Source organism: Chlorocebus sabaeus, chromosome 14 (assembly GCF_047675955.1).
Source record: "Chlorocebus sabaeus isolate Y175 chromosome 14, mChlSab1.0.hap1, whole genome shotgun sequence".
In the NCBI taxonomy this organism is placed as follows: domain Eukaryota; kingdom Metazoa; phylum Chordata; class Mammalia; order Primates; family Cercopithecidae; genus Chlorocebus; species Chlorocebus sabaeus.
The window spans coordinates 103,746,911-103,763,743 of NC_132917.1; the positions used below are offsets into that span (position 1 = coordinate 103,746,911).

The 16,833-nt window shown below is 38.4% G+C and overlaps 1 long non-coding RNA gene across 1 annotated transcript; it reads right to left on the bottom strand.

The window, feature by feature from the left end:
- Positions 1–262: 262 nt before the first annotated feature.
- On the bottom strand, positions 263–9,035 carry LOC140713450 (uncharacterized). Its single transcript, XR_012095526.1, has 3 exons — positions 7,936–9,035; positions 3,681–3,755; positions 263–731 (listed from the first exon to the last, which is right to left on the bottom strand). It is a non-coding gene; the product is annotated as an uncharacterized lncRNA (long non-coding RNA).
- Between the last annotated feature and the right edge of the window lie 7,798 nt (positions 9,036–16,833).

A 16,833-nucleotide genomic window follows, 5' to 3' on the forward strand; every position in this document is an offset into this window, starting at 1 on the left:
ATCCTTCCCAGAAGACGTGATATGGATGAAAGACCAACATGGCACACGTATACATATGTAACAAACCTGCATGCTGTGCACATGTATAGAACTTAAAGTATAATAATAATAATAATAATAATAATAGATGTGTATCCAGAAATCCTTCCTGAGGAGTCTGAATCACTTTCAGGCCCACATGGCTCATAAATACTCTATATACATCAGTACCGAAGCACATTCGCAAATGATGTTTTTAGAAGAACGAAAGGGTGAGCAGAATCCCAGGACTTCCAGGGAAAGAAACAGTCTCCTCCACTGTGCCCACATAGCCAGATTCAAATGCTGTTTATGATTTTATAATGGTATACAGAATCACACAACAGAAATGTGCCAGATAGGGCTTCTGGGTAAGATAGACATTTGAAAAGTAGGCATTTGTTTGAAAAACTTTAGGCTCTTTTCCCCATGAATCCTTTTCTGTGCTTAATATCCAGAAAGTTGGAAAAAAAAAAAAAAACAACCATTTTTATTAATGTTTCAACCGTTTTGCATATCCTGCCATTGTTGCCTTCCACAGCCTCGGCGCTAGACGGTGGCGCTAATACCAGACCTGCCTTCTCCCCTCAGAAAGGCCTGTGCTCACTGCTCTGAAGATGCGGCCTCAGGGTCATCCCAGGCCATTCTGTAGCTTGGAGCGGAGGTCTACACACAGTGGATTTGGCTGTCTCACTGCAGCACCAGCTGGTTGTCTATGGTAGGAAAGAATTGAAAGAGTATTTTACACCATGGAAATTGTCTTTCAGGCCCAGATGGACCGTCGCCGTTCTAGCTTTGACAGGCCAGGATAGATATATTCAGAAAGCCTTCCAGCTATTTAGTAACTCTTCCAAAACACTGTCAGCACCCATGCTAGGATGCAGGGAGTGGGAAGGAAGTCTAAGTAGGGAACTAAGCCTAGTTAGTATATATTTGCATAATTATCTTGCAGTGAATGGATGTGTGACTGGGGGCAGGGCGGGGGTCTCATGGACACTGGAAGCCAGAAAGGAACCTGAGTCTACCTGGGTCAACGCCTCTGGGCCCCTTCAATGCAAACTCTTGTGCGTTTTAATTATCAGGTTAAAAGGAGCAAAGTTCCTCCAAATCAGCTCACCTGGGAGCTAAAAAGCTAAGGGCCCATTTAGATTTACCTCCTGTTCTTTCAAGGGCAGGGGTCAGCCTGGGGCCACCTCCACCTGCAGCCTCTCCTGGAGGGTGAGGAAGAAAGAGGTTGGCGGTAGCTAGATCTCTTAGGTCACGGTCACACACCTGGGATCACCGATGCTGTGCCATAGCAAGTATTTTTAAGATAAGATTATAAAGATACTATAGAATTCATGGCAGAGGCACTCTACATTTAAATATAGCTTTGTGACTGTTAGCAAAATGCTGTGGTTATGATCTATTAATATACCTGTTTGCCTAAGACAGAGAGAAGGGGGTGGATGGAAGGGGGAGAGTGAGAGAGCGCGAGAGAGATGGGTAGGGAGGAGAGAGAGAGATATAGCACACTTCACCTGAGTGATAAAAGCTCATTTATTTTAAAGCTAAGCTAATGCCCCTTTTTTGACTAGACTTTTCTTTTTCACTTGGAAAGTTCTCTAATGAAAGCTTTCAAGAATTATAACATTTATCTGTTAGGGAGGGGAAATTAAAGGTATAAATGGTGGTCTGCTCTGCCTTGTTTACTGACAGTCCTTGACCCTCACAAAGTAGTTTTCTAGGCTGCAGAAATTCCTACCATTCTAAATATTTTCCTTCATACATTGCATTCTAATTTTTAAATTTAAAAATTTCTTCAAGCTTCCTAGATCAGCACATTTAAAAGAAAGACAGTGCAATTGTTGATAGGGAATTTAGTCTTAATGCCTTTCGTAAGAAAACCTGGAGGATTTTTTTTTTTTCCCTTTTCTTTTTTGGCTTTGTTTTGGTTTGCACCTGTATGTAGAATGTAGAATTAAGCTCTGGTTTTATGATTATGTATACTTTAAAAATACAAAGTATTTTTTAATGCTCTCAAGAGTTTCATTCAGCACATTAAATAAGTTATTGCACTTCTTAGTTGGGAGTTACCAGTTGTGTTTTGACGGACTAGTAATCATTGAACAGATCCTTGCCTTAAAATAACTGTATTAATGTCCCTGTGATGGCTGATTATGAATAAGTTCAAAACAAACCTCCTTAAAAGAACAGCTCTGGAAGGGAACAGGTTGTCTCAGGTAAGGCAGCTGACTGATGCTCTGTGGGGTAAACGACTGTATGTTTAAAGTGAAACACCAGACTGCTTGGCTATTAGCCAGTTTCATGTAAATAGGAAAAAAAGAAAACCAAAAAACACTCCCCTCCTATATCTGTATTTCCATCACTTTCTTCATTTAACAGGCCAACATGGTTTAGATTTTCCTCAAGATATTCATTAGAGGAAAAAGAAAAATACAAATATTATATTTTCCATTGGAACCAACATTAGGCAACTAAATTGGGCTGCTTTTGAAGAACCACAGTGCCTAAAATTTTCTTTTTTATTTTAAGTCAACATTACTCTGATAAATGTAGAAGTCAGAGTGTTCATAAGGAGACATACAAGTGTCGTGTAAATAATCAATCCAAAATGAAGTCTTCCCTTGTCAATTACGAATCACAAGGGTACATTTTCAGTTAGCTTTTGAGTCCATTTGAATCATTTCCCCTCATCCTAATCAGTGTATGTTGGCTGAGCACACAGTGTGTGTTGGGGGGATGGTGCACAAAGCTGTCTGCCTATGAGTGCTGCCTCCAAGGGGTATATGATCACTCAGGTATTCAATGTGCCCTAACACAAAGCCATTTTTTTTTTTTTTTTGCAGCCTTTTATATTTCGTTAAGAGTTTTCCATAGTTAAGATGTTTCCCCTCAAATCATTTGCTTGAAATTAAATGTGTCCCCCCAAATAAAATATCTGATATATGAATTTCTGAAAGGTATAAATTTCCTGAAATTTCTGAATGCATCAATTTCCAGTAGACTGTTTGCTTATGCTAGGACTGAAATCTTAAGGCTAAATGTCTTGTTGATTTGCACTGTTCCTGTGGAATTTAATATAAGTTATACTACATGCTGCAGTAAGAAAGGTCCAAAAAGACGCTCATCTCTCTTAATAATTTATATAAAATACACATGCGCAACGTATATATTTGTGTGAAAAATATACAGAGTTGCTGTTAGGCCTTGTTGGTCATGTTTTGGGAACTCTACAGAAAACATGAAAATTCATGTTTAAAAAATGACTGCCCTTTGAGAGAGCTGCTCTGTATTTGAAGATGCACCTTTCTTCTACAAGAGAGGAGGATGTGGTTTTAATTTTTCATTTTGTATCCCTTTTCTTCCTTTGTGCATTCGTGGATATTTTAACTTCAAGATTACCAAAATGGTTGGACATGTTTTTCATGGTGGCCTCGTTTCTTACAGTGTTTTGCACATAAAAATGTCAAAAGTATATGACCGAACAAAGCCCTCCCACATTTGGTTTCGACATAAGTTCCACTTACACTAATTACCAGAGCAGAACTGGGATTTATTTTTCTCATTATTAAAGCATACAACTCAGTTCATAATGGGTTATAGTATCCGCCACAAAGACACTGATTCTCCGAGTGCTTAAAGCCTTGGTCAGAGCTTACCAGTTTCCTGCGAGTGGCTTCTAGGCAGAGGCTGCAGAGGGAAAGGTTGTAGAAATGCTTGCCAGAGGGCTGGACCTGCACCCCCAAGGAGAGAATGAATGATGTCATCCCAAGTGTTCAAAAACAAAGAGAAAGAAAAAGAATCACATTGTTATCACAATGTTCCCAAACACGAGTCTCATTACGATAATCTAGTTTTTCTCAATCTGCTTTTAAAATTTCACCTGACAAACCCTTTATGCTTTTTTTTTTTTTTCCCCCACTTAAAGTTTAAGTTAAAACAGAATCTGGCCAATGTCCAACAACCAGAAAGAGACAAGCTGGGAAAATGAACATTCTCCCCAAGGAAGGGATGCTGTAGCCTTGCACGTTAGGGGGAAATTCAGAGCAGCAGAATTCCAGTAGTTTCTGGAAAACTAGCCTCATGACTCCCATAAGGCAGTTCCAGATATTTATTAAGCAGTCAGTACATGCCAGGCTCCGTTCTAGACATTGGGGATACAGCCAGAGCCTTTGTGAAACAATTGGAGTGTCTCCGCAAGTTTAGCAGACTCATATCTTCACCTTTGTGTTGAGCCACATTCATAGCTTGACATCGACCACTGGTGGGTGGATTCACACCACAAAATCAGCAAATGCTGCAAGTCATTGTTTTTCCTTCTCTTCAGAGAGCTGGTTGTTAAGCATTTACCAGTATGTTTACCAGTTACATTCTCCTGGGGGCTGGGAAGACAAATAATAAACCATAAATATGTGATAGGTCAAATAGGTGATGGCTGTCCTCTGAAGAAGGATAAAAAACAGCAGGAGATTGAGAGAATAATGGATTGAGATGCCTGAAACATTGTACTTTTTGTCTGTTTTTTGTTTTGTTTTAGTAGATAACATTTAGGACAGGTAGTTTGACTAAAAAAAAGCCTAGGGAAAGGGGAGACAGGAGGCCTGGGTGCCAACCTCAGTAGTTCTGCGATTTTCTATAAGTAACGTTTCTTAAGCCTCAGTTGTCTTGTTTGTAACCTAGCTGTATTGAACCAAATGCTCCCAAAGATTGCTGTCTGTTCTGTGATTCTCCTGATTTTTAAACTAACTAAGTGAAATTTCCCCAACTAGGCCAAAAAGACTCATCTCAGGGCAGAAACCAATGCTTCAAAAAAAAAAATAAAGAAAAGAATCGTTACTACATTCACTACAGGCCTCCACACATCTAAAAGTACTTATAGAAGAACAGTATCTGGGGATCCAGAGGAATCACATGGAATTGCTATCTGATCTATATGAAGAGGGCACATTGTGAAAAGGTTTTCTAGAATGCTTTTACAGAAAGGCCTATATACCTATTTAAAGCAAGAACATGGATTCACTTGAAACCTTTTTTTTTTTTTTTTTTTTTTTTTGAGACAATTCTTGCTCTGTCACCCAGGCTGGAGTGCAATGGCACGATCTCTGCTCACTGCAGCTTCCACCTCCTAGGTTCAAGAAATTCTTCTGCCTCAGCCTCCCGAGTAGCTGGGACGGCGGGCGCCTGCCATCACACCTGGTTGATTTTTGTTTCTTTTTTTTTTTTGTATTTTTAATAGAGATGGGGGTCTCACCATATTGGTCTGGTTGGTCTTGAACTCATGACCTTGTGATCCGCCATCTCGGGCTCCCATGAAACCTATTTTTTAAGCGCAATGAGTGCCCTGTTGATTAATAAAGCAAGACTCCAGGATACTGAGTTTTCATGTGACTCAAATGCCTTGCTGCCTCTGCTCCCCCTCCCCACATCTCATTGCTTTCCTGCTGCCCTCATATGGTAGAGGGCATAGATAACAGTGGCAACCAAAGAGACCAAGGACCAGCTTCCACAGGGCCTGAAACGTAGCTCCCTTCCACTCCGGGGGAGCGTCACACTGCAAGGAAAGTGACTGGAGAGACCAGCCTGTGGGAAGGGACATGATGGACAGAGCTGGGAGCCTGAACTCCAATCTCAAGGTCATCTCCCTCCTGCTGCTGACTAACTGTGACCTATTAGGCAAATCATTTAAGACTTCTAAGCCTCGGGCTTTTGTTTTTGCTGTTTTTAATCTATAAAATGGCAAGATGACTATGTCCCAGAGTTGTTGTGTGTATTAAGTGGTGACAACACACCTGATAGTATTTTGCAAACTGTGTAAATATAAAGTATCATTTCAATAACACTTCCCCTTTTTTAGCAAAATATTCTATCTCAATAGAGGTTTCCGATTCTGGCCACAAACGTATTTGATGCCAAGATTTGAAAAAGAACTGAATTTCCAGATCTCTATGAGAGAAATTTTATAATCATCTTCATACAGGGAGTTGCAGACAGAGAAAGTCGAATCAGATTAGCCGGGCTTAACTTAACCCTGATGGGCTATTTCAAAGCTGGAATAATTATAGTTTAGATGCTGAACCACAAACAAATACATTTCCAATGACGAAAATCAGCCCTGTAAGTGTCTGAATGCACGAATGCTTTTCTTTACAACTTTAGAGAGCTCAGCTTGCTGAAAAAATGAAAGGGCAATAAAAGGAATCATGAATATGAAAACTGCCTTCATTCGCATCTTCACTTTTTATCCTTTTTTGTCCAGCAGTTATTCTAGCTGCATCCTGTCCTCTTCAAGTATCACCAAAGGCTTTATGTGACTTTAAATTTCAAAGCTACAGGTGGCCCACAAGCACCACACTTCAAAGACAGTTTTGATTAAATGAAACAATATTTGTGTAATACAGATCCTGGATCTTTGAACTTCTCCTGTTCAATTCATCGTACAAAAGTTCAATTAGGAGAGATCAGAAGACACCGTTTCCATCTGTCACTCAAGTTTGTCTTTTCAAATATCTTTCATGTCAACCCAAGAACAACAATTTATGTTGAGGATGTAATAATCATAATTCAAAAGCCACTTTCAAAAAAAAGGCAGTGTCCTTTGCTAGGGAGTGTGGTGTGGGCCCATGGAAGCGCTATTTGAAGTGAAATCTTAAGCCTTGGCAGCCTTGTGATTTCTCGTCGTGTTACGACTTGCCTTACTATTGATAACTCACGCTGACTGCCAACAAAAAAATCTAGCCCAAGAGGCCCCGCGTTTGGTGAGCCTTTGTATCAGTGACTGGAGCATATTTCACTTCTGAATCTTGTGGTTTTTGCCTTCAGTGAAAGAAAAACTGATCCTAACAGTTTTAAACTTGTTAATTCAAGCCATATGTCAGAAAACCAGTCTCCAGATGGTGCCATACCACCTTATATTTACAGGGGACTGCTTTTCAAAACATTATTCTAAAAGCTATATTTGCCCCAAAGTTAATATGTGACATCCTGTGCTATTGAGTACTGTTTTTAAAATAATCTCAAGCTTCGGAATCGCATGCTGATATAGCAGAAATGTACTGATTATTAAAAACTAATTACTGCCTGCTTTATTGGCAAAAATGTGCTAATCAAGTCCTTGAGCAGGGATGTATGCTGAAAAGGAGAATGCCTTGCCAATCTTCTGTTGCCAAATATGGCAAAAATAAAAGAGGAAACAGAGAAAGGAAAATCATAACCTTGTTGATTATAAATAAGACTTGAATGTTTGAGTGCAAAGTGCCCACAACAGAAATACAGTTACAACGAAGAGACATGATCTCTTTCTGTTCTTGGCTTTGAGAGAAAAGCAAAAGTAAAGTGAAGACTCAAACGTCATAAAAATCCACCACCACCTAGCAAGGGCCTTCGATCCGTACCCAGTTCCTTTCAAATGGGGTCTCTCGCCAGCAATCCTATTGACCCGAGGTATTAGGGAAGATTCTCCTATTGAAAATTGAGTTCACTTTCCCAAACACCTACAAGGAGACTACAGATGGATTAGAGCATAATTATCTTCAAACAGCTTTGTTTGATCTGCAGAGTCCAAGCAAGCATGGTTTTCATTTGAGAGACGAGCTTTTGAACGCAGTTGGCACTGTATAGACGGTCGGTGCGTGTTAAACATATCGTTTCTTTCTTTTTCTGCCTGGAAAAAAAAAAAGTGTTTTCCTTGTGTCTGGTTCCTGGTGGGCATTTATATCTCTGTTCTTACTTTAGAGACTCTTGCAAAGTTCACTGGCAAGATCCTCGTACGTGGAGGACAGCCTGTTCTGCTAAGCGGCTCTCCTTGCTTGCTTTAATTCACTTCATTCTTCACAGAATCAATTTTTGTCTTTTTGTTTGTATTTCACACATTTCTCCCCTGCTCCTGCACTTCCTTTCTCCCATATAACTACTTACATTTTTAAAGTATGCATCCTCTCCTTCCCCCACCGTCTCCTTTTTTGTTTTTTCTTTTTTTCTGGACAAATAAAAAAAAAATGGCATGAGGTTTCTCTTTAAATCTCATAAAATAATTCCAAAGAGTTTTCTAAATCATAAACAACATATTGATTATAAATACTACAATGCCGTGAAAAAGATTTTAATGACAATAAAAGGGTTATTTATGCATAGGTCCCAAGTCATAAGGAAGTAAATCAACAGGAAAATGATTTGAGAGTCCAAATCATTGGACTCTCATGGATCAGCCTCTCAAGTTAAAAAACAGCACAGATCTGTGATGGGAAGAAAAACGATGGATGTATTCAAGGGCATGACAGAAGTCATGACTTAGTAACTACTTATGGTCCTAGGGGATACCTTTGTTTCTAAGAACAAAACTCAGCAGTTTTCTGAGATTAGAAACACGCAGGTGTGAATGAACTGGCTCAAGGACTGAGAAAAAAAAAATCCATTCATAAATACTCCCAACCAATCAAGCAGTCACAGCTCACAGTCGCCTTTACTCCTGCAGCCTCAGGAAAGGTCGGGATGAGAAGGATGCCTTGTCTGTTATGCTGTATTCATGCCAGAGAACAGGAACTCAACCCAGCCACTAAATTCAGGACTGAAGCAAAGGATTAATGCTTTTTTCAGACTATTAGGTAAAACCCAACCCAAATAACTCGCTACATGAGATAGTGTCCTGTTGTTTGCTGCTGATCTTTGCTTAAGAATGAGAAATGGTAATACACTGTGATTTCTCATGGCAGATTTACCTGATGATTATCTTAGTCTAGGAAAGATGCTGTTGCTGATCTTGACTTAGATTTCCCCTTGTGCTGTGGAATGAAAGTAACATGTTTCCAAGTTAGGACTGTTTCCTTAGTAGCAAAATTGCTTAATTGGCAACTCGTTACCAAGGTAGAATACTATGTTATAAATGGACACGCACACTCACCAGCGCACACATACAATCTTAAAGTTTAGTTTTCTGTTTTGAATTGTTCCTCCCTTCTGTTTAGGTTTCTCGCTCTGATTCATGCTCTCCTATGCCTCAAAGTCTACTAGTGAAATACGTAGACCACCATCCACCTCCTTGCTTTTGATATTATAAGAAAATTCTGACTCTGACATACATATGCTTTCTAAATCACAAGGGACATTTGATGATTGATGCCCAGAATAAATAGCACATGAAATTCTATGAAGCTGAGGGCTATGGGATTAAGAAAACAAGTCAGTTTTGGTCTTCGAAGAAGGAGATGTTTTCACATAGTTTGAGAATAAAACCATATTACCCTAACAGAGCCCGGTAATTGTGACTTCTTGATATGCTGCTGTCAGAAAACGTCTGACAGTGACACTGACTATTTACACAAGAACTACCTGAATGCAGTTCAGTATTTAATCCAAGCCCCACCATTCCTAGCACAATTCTACCGGAACTTTATGCAGAAGATGACAGATGATGAAATTTCTAAAGGAACCAACTGCTGGACAGTTACTAAATTATCTTTTAGGAAGCTGAATCACTCTGTACTTATTAGGTTAACTGACCATCAGCAGTGACTCCATGAGATGAATTACACATATTGAGCTGCTACCCAGGCTGCAGCTTCTGATAAATTATTAATGTCACAGAATTGAGATGATTAAATTATAACTAGCATTGTTTTAAATACATGCAATTTGAAATATTTCTCCCTTTTCTTAACATTGTCCTCTGATGTTACCATGTTAGTTATTTATAATAAGGGTGGCACAGCATTAACCAAATCGTTAAAACATTAAATAAGTAATTGTGTCTTATTGAGATGTATGACAAATGAATGCGACCAAACAGTGGAGTTTCTCCCTCTTCCATTTAATTAGAGCTGCCTTTTAGGAATTCAACATTTCATTATATATAAATGAGTACATTTACACATTGTCACCGCCATCTAGGATTTAGTTTTCAAAAACATATTGTTACTGTCCATGGCCTTTAAAATAATGGTGCAACACTGACTACATTGAAGAAAACTGATGTTTTACTAGAAAAAGGATGTAGTATGTGTAGTAGTTATATTAATCATTCTATTTTCTTAGTACAAAAAGCACTTTGCATATTTCAAAACTGCAGATTAAAATGTGGTCTGAAATACGCATATTGTCATTTGAAAGGAAATACAATCTCGAGTCTTAAGTTACATTTTTATTCCAATTGCCCTCAATAAATGCGACCTCATTATTTGTTTTACTTGTACAGGAAAATATGGATGTTTTAAAATGAAGTTTTTTGTTCTATTATTTTGGATAAAGAGGCTTACACTGATTTCAATCAAACAACTCCTCCTTGTGAAATAATAATTCTGTCATCGACATGCAGACGTCTTAGTGGTTTCACCGCAGCCAGCTATCCTATCCCACCTGCAGGTATCCTCGTCAATGCACCTTTGATTTGTTAGGCATCTGGTTGAGATCCCTTGAAGCCAAGGTGAGCCGGGTCTGGGAGGATTCTTGATGATATCACTCTGTTACCCAAATTTCCTTCCCTGTGGCCAGTGACTGGGTAACAAGTGAGCATGGGACAGTGTGGACAATTTGAACTCAAGACGAGATCCACTAGAAGCATGGAGGAACAAAGGGTGGTGTTCCAGGAGACGGGTGGGAGGAAGGTTTCCTTCCTGATAAAAAGACAAAAATCTCTCCAGACAAAACCACTTTGTCTTTCTGTCTGTCTCCTTCTTTTGATGTTGAGCATGTATGCACTGCTGGACATGCAGCTTGCCCTGTTCTGTGGGCCCCCAGTAGCATCAGGAGGTTGACAAACTTGTGCCAGCACTTACCTTCCACTGGGTTCGTCAAGGCGAGAACTAAGCTCCTGACTGTTTAGCCTGCTCTACTTTTCTTGTTACTTGCACCCAACATAGCCTAACTACTACAATCGATAGGAGGTCATACTATACAGAAATGGAACCAGATGGCATCTGCAATTAACTCCTGCAATGTTGCTGTACTTTTTAAAAAATTGACTACTTTGAAGAATAATATTTTTCTAGATATTCTCTACTATTCTAAAAAATGTGTCATTCTGGGTGGGTACAGTTCCTCATGCTTGTAATCCCAGCACTTTGGGATGCCAAAGAGGGAAGATGACTTAAAGCCAGGAGTTTGAGACCAGCCTGGGCAATAGAGTGAGGCCTTCTCTCTACAAAAAAAGTTAAAAAGAAAATTAGCTGGGTGTGGTGGTCCTTGCCTCTAGTCCTGTCTACTCAGGAGGCTCAGCAGAGAGACTTACTTGAGGCCAGCAGTTTAAGGTTGCAGTGAGCCATGATCGCAACACTCTGTTCCAGCCTGGGCGACAGAGTGAGACTCTGTCAAAAAAAGAAAAAAAAAAAAAAAAGTGTCATTCTGAAATTTGGGTTGATACCTCCTGTGTTAATTCCAATTGAACTTATTAGGAGAAAATGCTTTATTGCTTTATTTGTCAAAGAAAACAGAACCACAATGATTAAAATGCCTCTGAGGAGACGTGTGTCAGACTTTTGCCACCTAGATGTCTTTTTCTTTGAACCCAGAGGTTTGGGTATTCCCCCAAATCTTCATATCTACTGGGGTAATCCTGTCCCTTAAGCGTTAAATAATAATTCTAGAATATTTATCCCACAAACAGTAGAAATAATATTCCTCCTGGACTGAGGATGGTGATGTTATATTTAGCGCAGTTATCTCTGTTCTGATCTTTGGCTTCTGCCTTTTGTTCCTATTTCCTTCTCTTCCGCCATTATTTTTCCCAGACATAAAATGCCCTCTTTTCTGTTATTACGTTTATTCTTTCAACATATACTTTTTAACTTCCAGTAGTGTTGAGAAAGATGAATGCTGTGGAGATGAAATGGAACATTGTATGCAAAGTCTCTGGCACAAAGTGTGCCCATAAATATCTTGCTTTCCCTTTCAGGATACAATCCAGATTAGGGGCAGAAACCTTGATGTGATAGATCCGAATTTCAATCCCTGTTCTACCGTTTACTACCTGTTAGACCCTCAACTGATATATTTTGTCTTCATGAACCTTAATAAAATGTGATCTATCATAATACCTAACACAATAGTTGAAAGGACCAAGTGAGATACTGCAATAAGATATTTGGCAGATCCATTCTTTATTATCATTGTGGTTTGGATTTTTGTTTCGTTTTGTTTTTCTCCAGCCTCCCTTTGTCATGTGGGTGCTTGGTACCACTCCACACTTTCTCTCATCCATCCGCTTAGGGATATCAAAATAGCAGCTAAAATGCAAACCTAATCCAGAATCTATGTAATCCACGACGATGTATATGATTTGTTTCATTAAAACGAAACTGTTCTAGATATCAATGATTTCATTTGATTTTGTTTTGTTTTGTTATGTGGACTAAACACTGCTTTTGATGTTCTTAGTGCTTTTGGAGCTATCATTTTTCTGAATCTCATACATGTTTGCACAGAGAGAAATGTTTATACTCTTTATTAGTCCTCTCTTAAGATGCCAGAATTCAATAGGATACAGCAACATGTATTTCTTAAAAAAAAAAAAAAAAACCAGAAGTTTTGATGAACTTCAATAAACCTGTTTCTATTCCTTCACTAAAAAGAAAAAGTTCCAAATATAATGATTTTTTTCTGGGAGCGTTTTATTCATCCTGCTATGCTCAAGTCATGACAACTGCCCCAAAGGTTTTGATGATACAACATATTTCTGCTCAAAATTGGGGTAAGACCAACTTGCCCACTTGAGGATCAATTGGTTTCTACCTGTGGAGTAATGCACTGATTCCTGGCAGCCATCACGTAGAGTGTTTCAATACAAGTGCTTTATTATTTGTTTAAAGAAAATGAAATGCCAATCATTGACATTTTTCTATATCCTAGGCTATTTCAAGCAGTGACATTAAATTAATTCAAAAGAATTAGAAAAATTGCCCACGAAGTGTGCAGGCAAATAGAAAGTCTAAATGTATAAATATGATCAGCTGCTGAAGAATTCACATATTCAATATTACCCTTAATTATGTGACATTGAGTTTCCTCTTATCAAGTTGATAAGACTAAGTGACAAAGCTTAGATGTGAATTTAGACATCATATTTTAGTTTCCCTACATCTGTTTATATGAACAAAAGTATCAGTAAATATGTTTAGAACAGCTATATTTCTGAAAAGTTGTCTCCAAAATAGAAGTTTATGTATGAAACATTATGCAAAAATGTAATTATGAATTTGAAGAGTTCCATTTGTCGATTATAAAAAACACAGGAGATTTTTTTTTCCTTGGTAATCTCAAAGGAATCTTAGATACTGTCAAGTCCGGAGGTCTGAAAGAAGGTTTTTGGGGAGAGGATATGATAGTTAATTCTTATCTATTTATGTTTACTTACACAAATAAAGAAAACTTTATATAAACTCTCTCCGAGGCTCTCACCTAGTCTGAATGTCAGAGCTCCAGGGCTGTCTCCCCCAACTTTGCACACTCATCAGACCAATCAGGATGGACACCACCCACAGAGATGCAGATGTTAATTCTTTAGTTGCTGTATCTTGGGGAGACATGAGGGTTTAGAGGAAGGGTCAGAGTGGTGGTTATTTTGAGGAGCTTGGGAAAGTGACTATTTACATCTAGTATGAAAGTGATTCAAATCTTTAACAACCAGTATAACAACACTATTGCTTTCCATTTGCATATCAGTGCTGTATGAATCCCATGTGGTTCCCATGGTAAACTGAGGGAGAAAAAGGGAGTTCTTCCATGTGAAGCCAGGTACAGGATGATTTTAATCACAGAATTGCCTTATATATCATTATATGGTAGAGTTTATGTACACCTAGTTAAGCAGATTTAGGAACTAGATTATGTAGTTTCAGCTAGACTAACCAGCACAAAATGGACAAGTGATTTAAATTATTCTTGTAAAGAAGTCACTGATTTCAGATGCCACTGGTAAGATAAGCCCATTTGAAACAATTGAGGAAAGAGCTCATATAGCATAAGTCATGACATTTTAAAACGTGAAATGAAGAGGCTTGCAAAAAAAGGAGATAAATAAGTCTTTAAAAATTTTATTTAACATACGGATCTGCATCCAATTCAGTAATGCTGAATTGCACTCTAAGTGTGTGTTGTCTTTTAGATAAAATAGGATGACATAATCATGGTTAGGAAGACATTCAAAAATATTGTACAATTTTTTCATCATCTCAAGCTTTTAAAAATCTAAGTTTAGAGAATCAAGTCTATAGAAATAGGTTAATTTATTTTAAATACAGGACTCTCTGTCGACCTTGGTTCATGCAAGGTCCCCTCTCATTTTAATTATACTTTATTGTGTGATATACGAAACAGGCATGATTCATGAGTATACATGAATTAATCACCCAAGGCAAGAACTAAAATGTTACCAACAATTTACATGTACATGTATCTCGGGATTATTTTATTTTCTGTTTCACATATAGTTTATAATATATATAATGTAGCTATGTGGTAGTACTTTCCCACAAGTTAGAATAAATAAGTTTGCATTTAAGAGGATGCACTTTTTATTAATCTGATGAGGTGCCTATCAAAAAAAAATAAAAATTTTACAGGCTACTGGCTTAGTCTACCACTCGTTTTCCAGATGGGCATTTGAGTCCCACAGACATTTGGCTGTCTGCCTCTTTTCCCACATCTAGTTAGTGTGTAAGAAACAAAATCCAAGATAAGCAACACTCTGATTCAAATTGCCATGTGAATAAAGCATATATTGGAGGCTGGATCTGTCTAGATGGTGATGGGAAAGGAGATTGGAAGCCAGGGAGCATGTTCTGGTGGCGTCCCGATAAGCACTTAACAACCTGAAATTAGTCAGCTGTGAACCATAGCCTCTTCTGCAGACCTCATACCCTCAGCCTAATCCCTTGACTGAAGTCTGTATCTGTATGTATTTTTTGCAAAATGATTATTACAATTTTAAGTGGACATAGAATTGGTCCCGATACTATAACTTAATCCAGGTGCATTCAGACATCTGAGGAATAGCATTTTAAATATAAACAATTGTATATTTATGTGAACACTTCTAGGTGTACAAGTCAACGTCTTATCCCTAGAAGATGCCACAAAATTTAATTTACCAAATTTCATATTCCGAAATTATCTGCTCAGTACCTGGGTGTTACTCATATTCTGAAATTTGGTAAATTAAATTCTTCTCCCTTAAAAGATAAGAGCTTATTCCAAAAGCAAAAAATAAAAGAACACGTAGAAAATCACAGCCTTCTTAAAGGCATTGTATTTTTTCTAAAACACATAGGTCTAAATCACAGTATTTTAGAAACACATAAATTGAGGAAAGTTTTGGAGGTCCTGATTCAATTTGGAGCCATATGTACTACAAACTCAATAACCCATTACAAAACAAATAGAAAACACTAAAAACCTCTCTAATGATCACTCAGTTTATAATTCCTCAACTATTTAGAAATTATTTTTTGAATTCTTCTACAACAATACACAAAAGGAAGAGGAGTCTCTCTTAATTATATTTCCTCTCTCTTGTCTCATGGCACTTTGTCCACAGTACTTTTACCACACTTATCACATTACACAACATTTATCATCTGGGTACTTCTCTCTGCTCAGTACCTGGGAGATACTCAGAAGGAATTGTGTTTTGTTTATCTTGGTGATCCCAGAACCTAGCAGAAAGTTTAGCACATAGTAGACCATCAATAAGGATTTTTGAAATATAGAATTGCCGGCTGTCTCCTTCAATTTAACGATGGTCAAGCTTCAACGCCCCTGCTTTTGATGAATGCCAGAGGTGCAATAACAGAGCTGATAGCTAGTAGAGTGTACATGGGGATCAAGGCAGACAGCATTGTCCAGGCTTCTGGAGGTGAATAATCCAGTGTGACTCATTGGTTTTGCCAAAGGTTGATTTGAGAAGAGAGACCGTCTCCTAGAGTCCAGCCACATCTTCAGCTGACCTGCTGTCTTGTGACATTGCCTATTACATTAAAACATGCAGACTACGTAAAGGCTGCACATAGAATCTAGAAATGTAACAGCACTATGCTCCTAGAGTAATTCATGCTGCAAAGTGTGTTTGGAGTAATAATTCAATAACAATGTAAGATTAACCAACTCCCAAAAATGCCCTCTTTTTCTTATATTGTTATTATATTTTACTGAAAGCTATTATTAGATATGTCTTATTCTGTCTTCTTTCTACAGCCCCTAGAAAGGTAATCCCACTTCGAAGGCCTCTAATTCCCCAGTCCTCAGCCATGGCTGATTGGACCAGGAATGGGTGCCTGAATCAATAAAATCCTATAAAACCACTGACTCCCAGAAATTTGAACTGAAAGAGACAGAGTTACTTGAGTTGAAGAGTCATTTGGAGGCTCCATAGAAATAGTGATTTTCAGCAAAGCGTAAGATAATCAAACATCAGATACCCTTGGATTAGAGAGTGACAAATGGATAGATGTACAGAGTGAAATGAAGTCAGAAGAAAGAGAGATGCAGAGATGACATTATGTGAAGACATTAACCTTGGTTACCAAATTAAATGTCCAGGCTCTGGACAGCCAACCACATTTGCCTCATTTTTTTTTTTCATTGACAAATAAGTATATATGTTAGGCTGGGTGCGGTGGCTCATGCCTGTAATCCCAGCACTTTGGGAAGCTGAGGCCGGTGGAACACCTGAGGTTGGGAGTTCTAGATCAGCCTGACCAACAAGGAGAAACCCTGTCTCTACTAAAAATACAAAATTAGCCAGGCATGGTGGCACATGCCTGTAATCCCAGCTACTCGGGAGGCTGAGGCAGGAGAATTGCTTGAACCCAGAAGGCAGAGGTTGAGGTG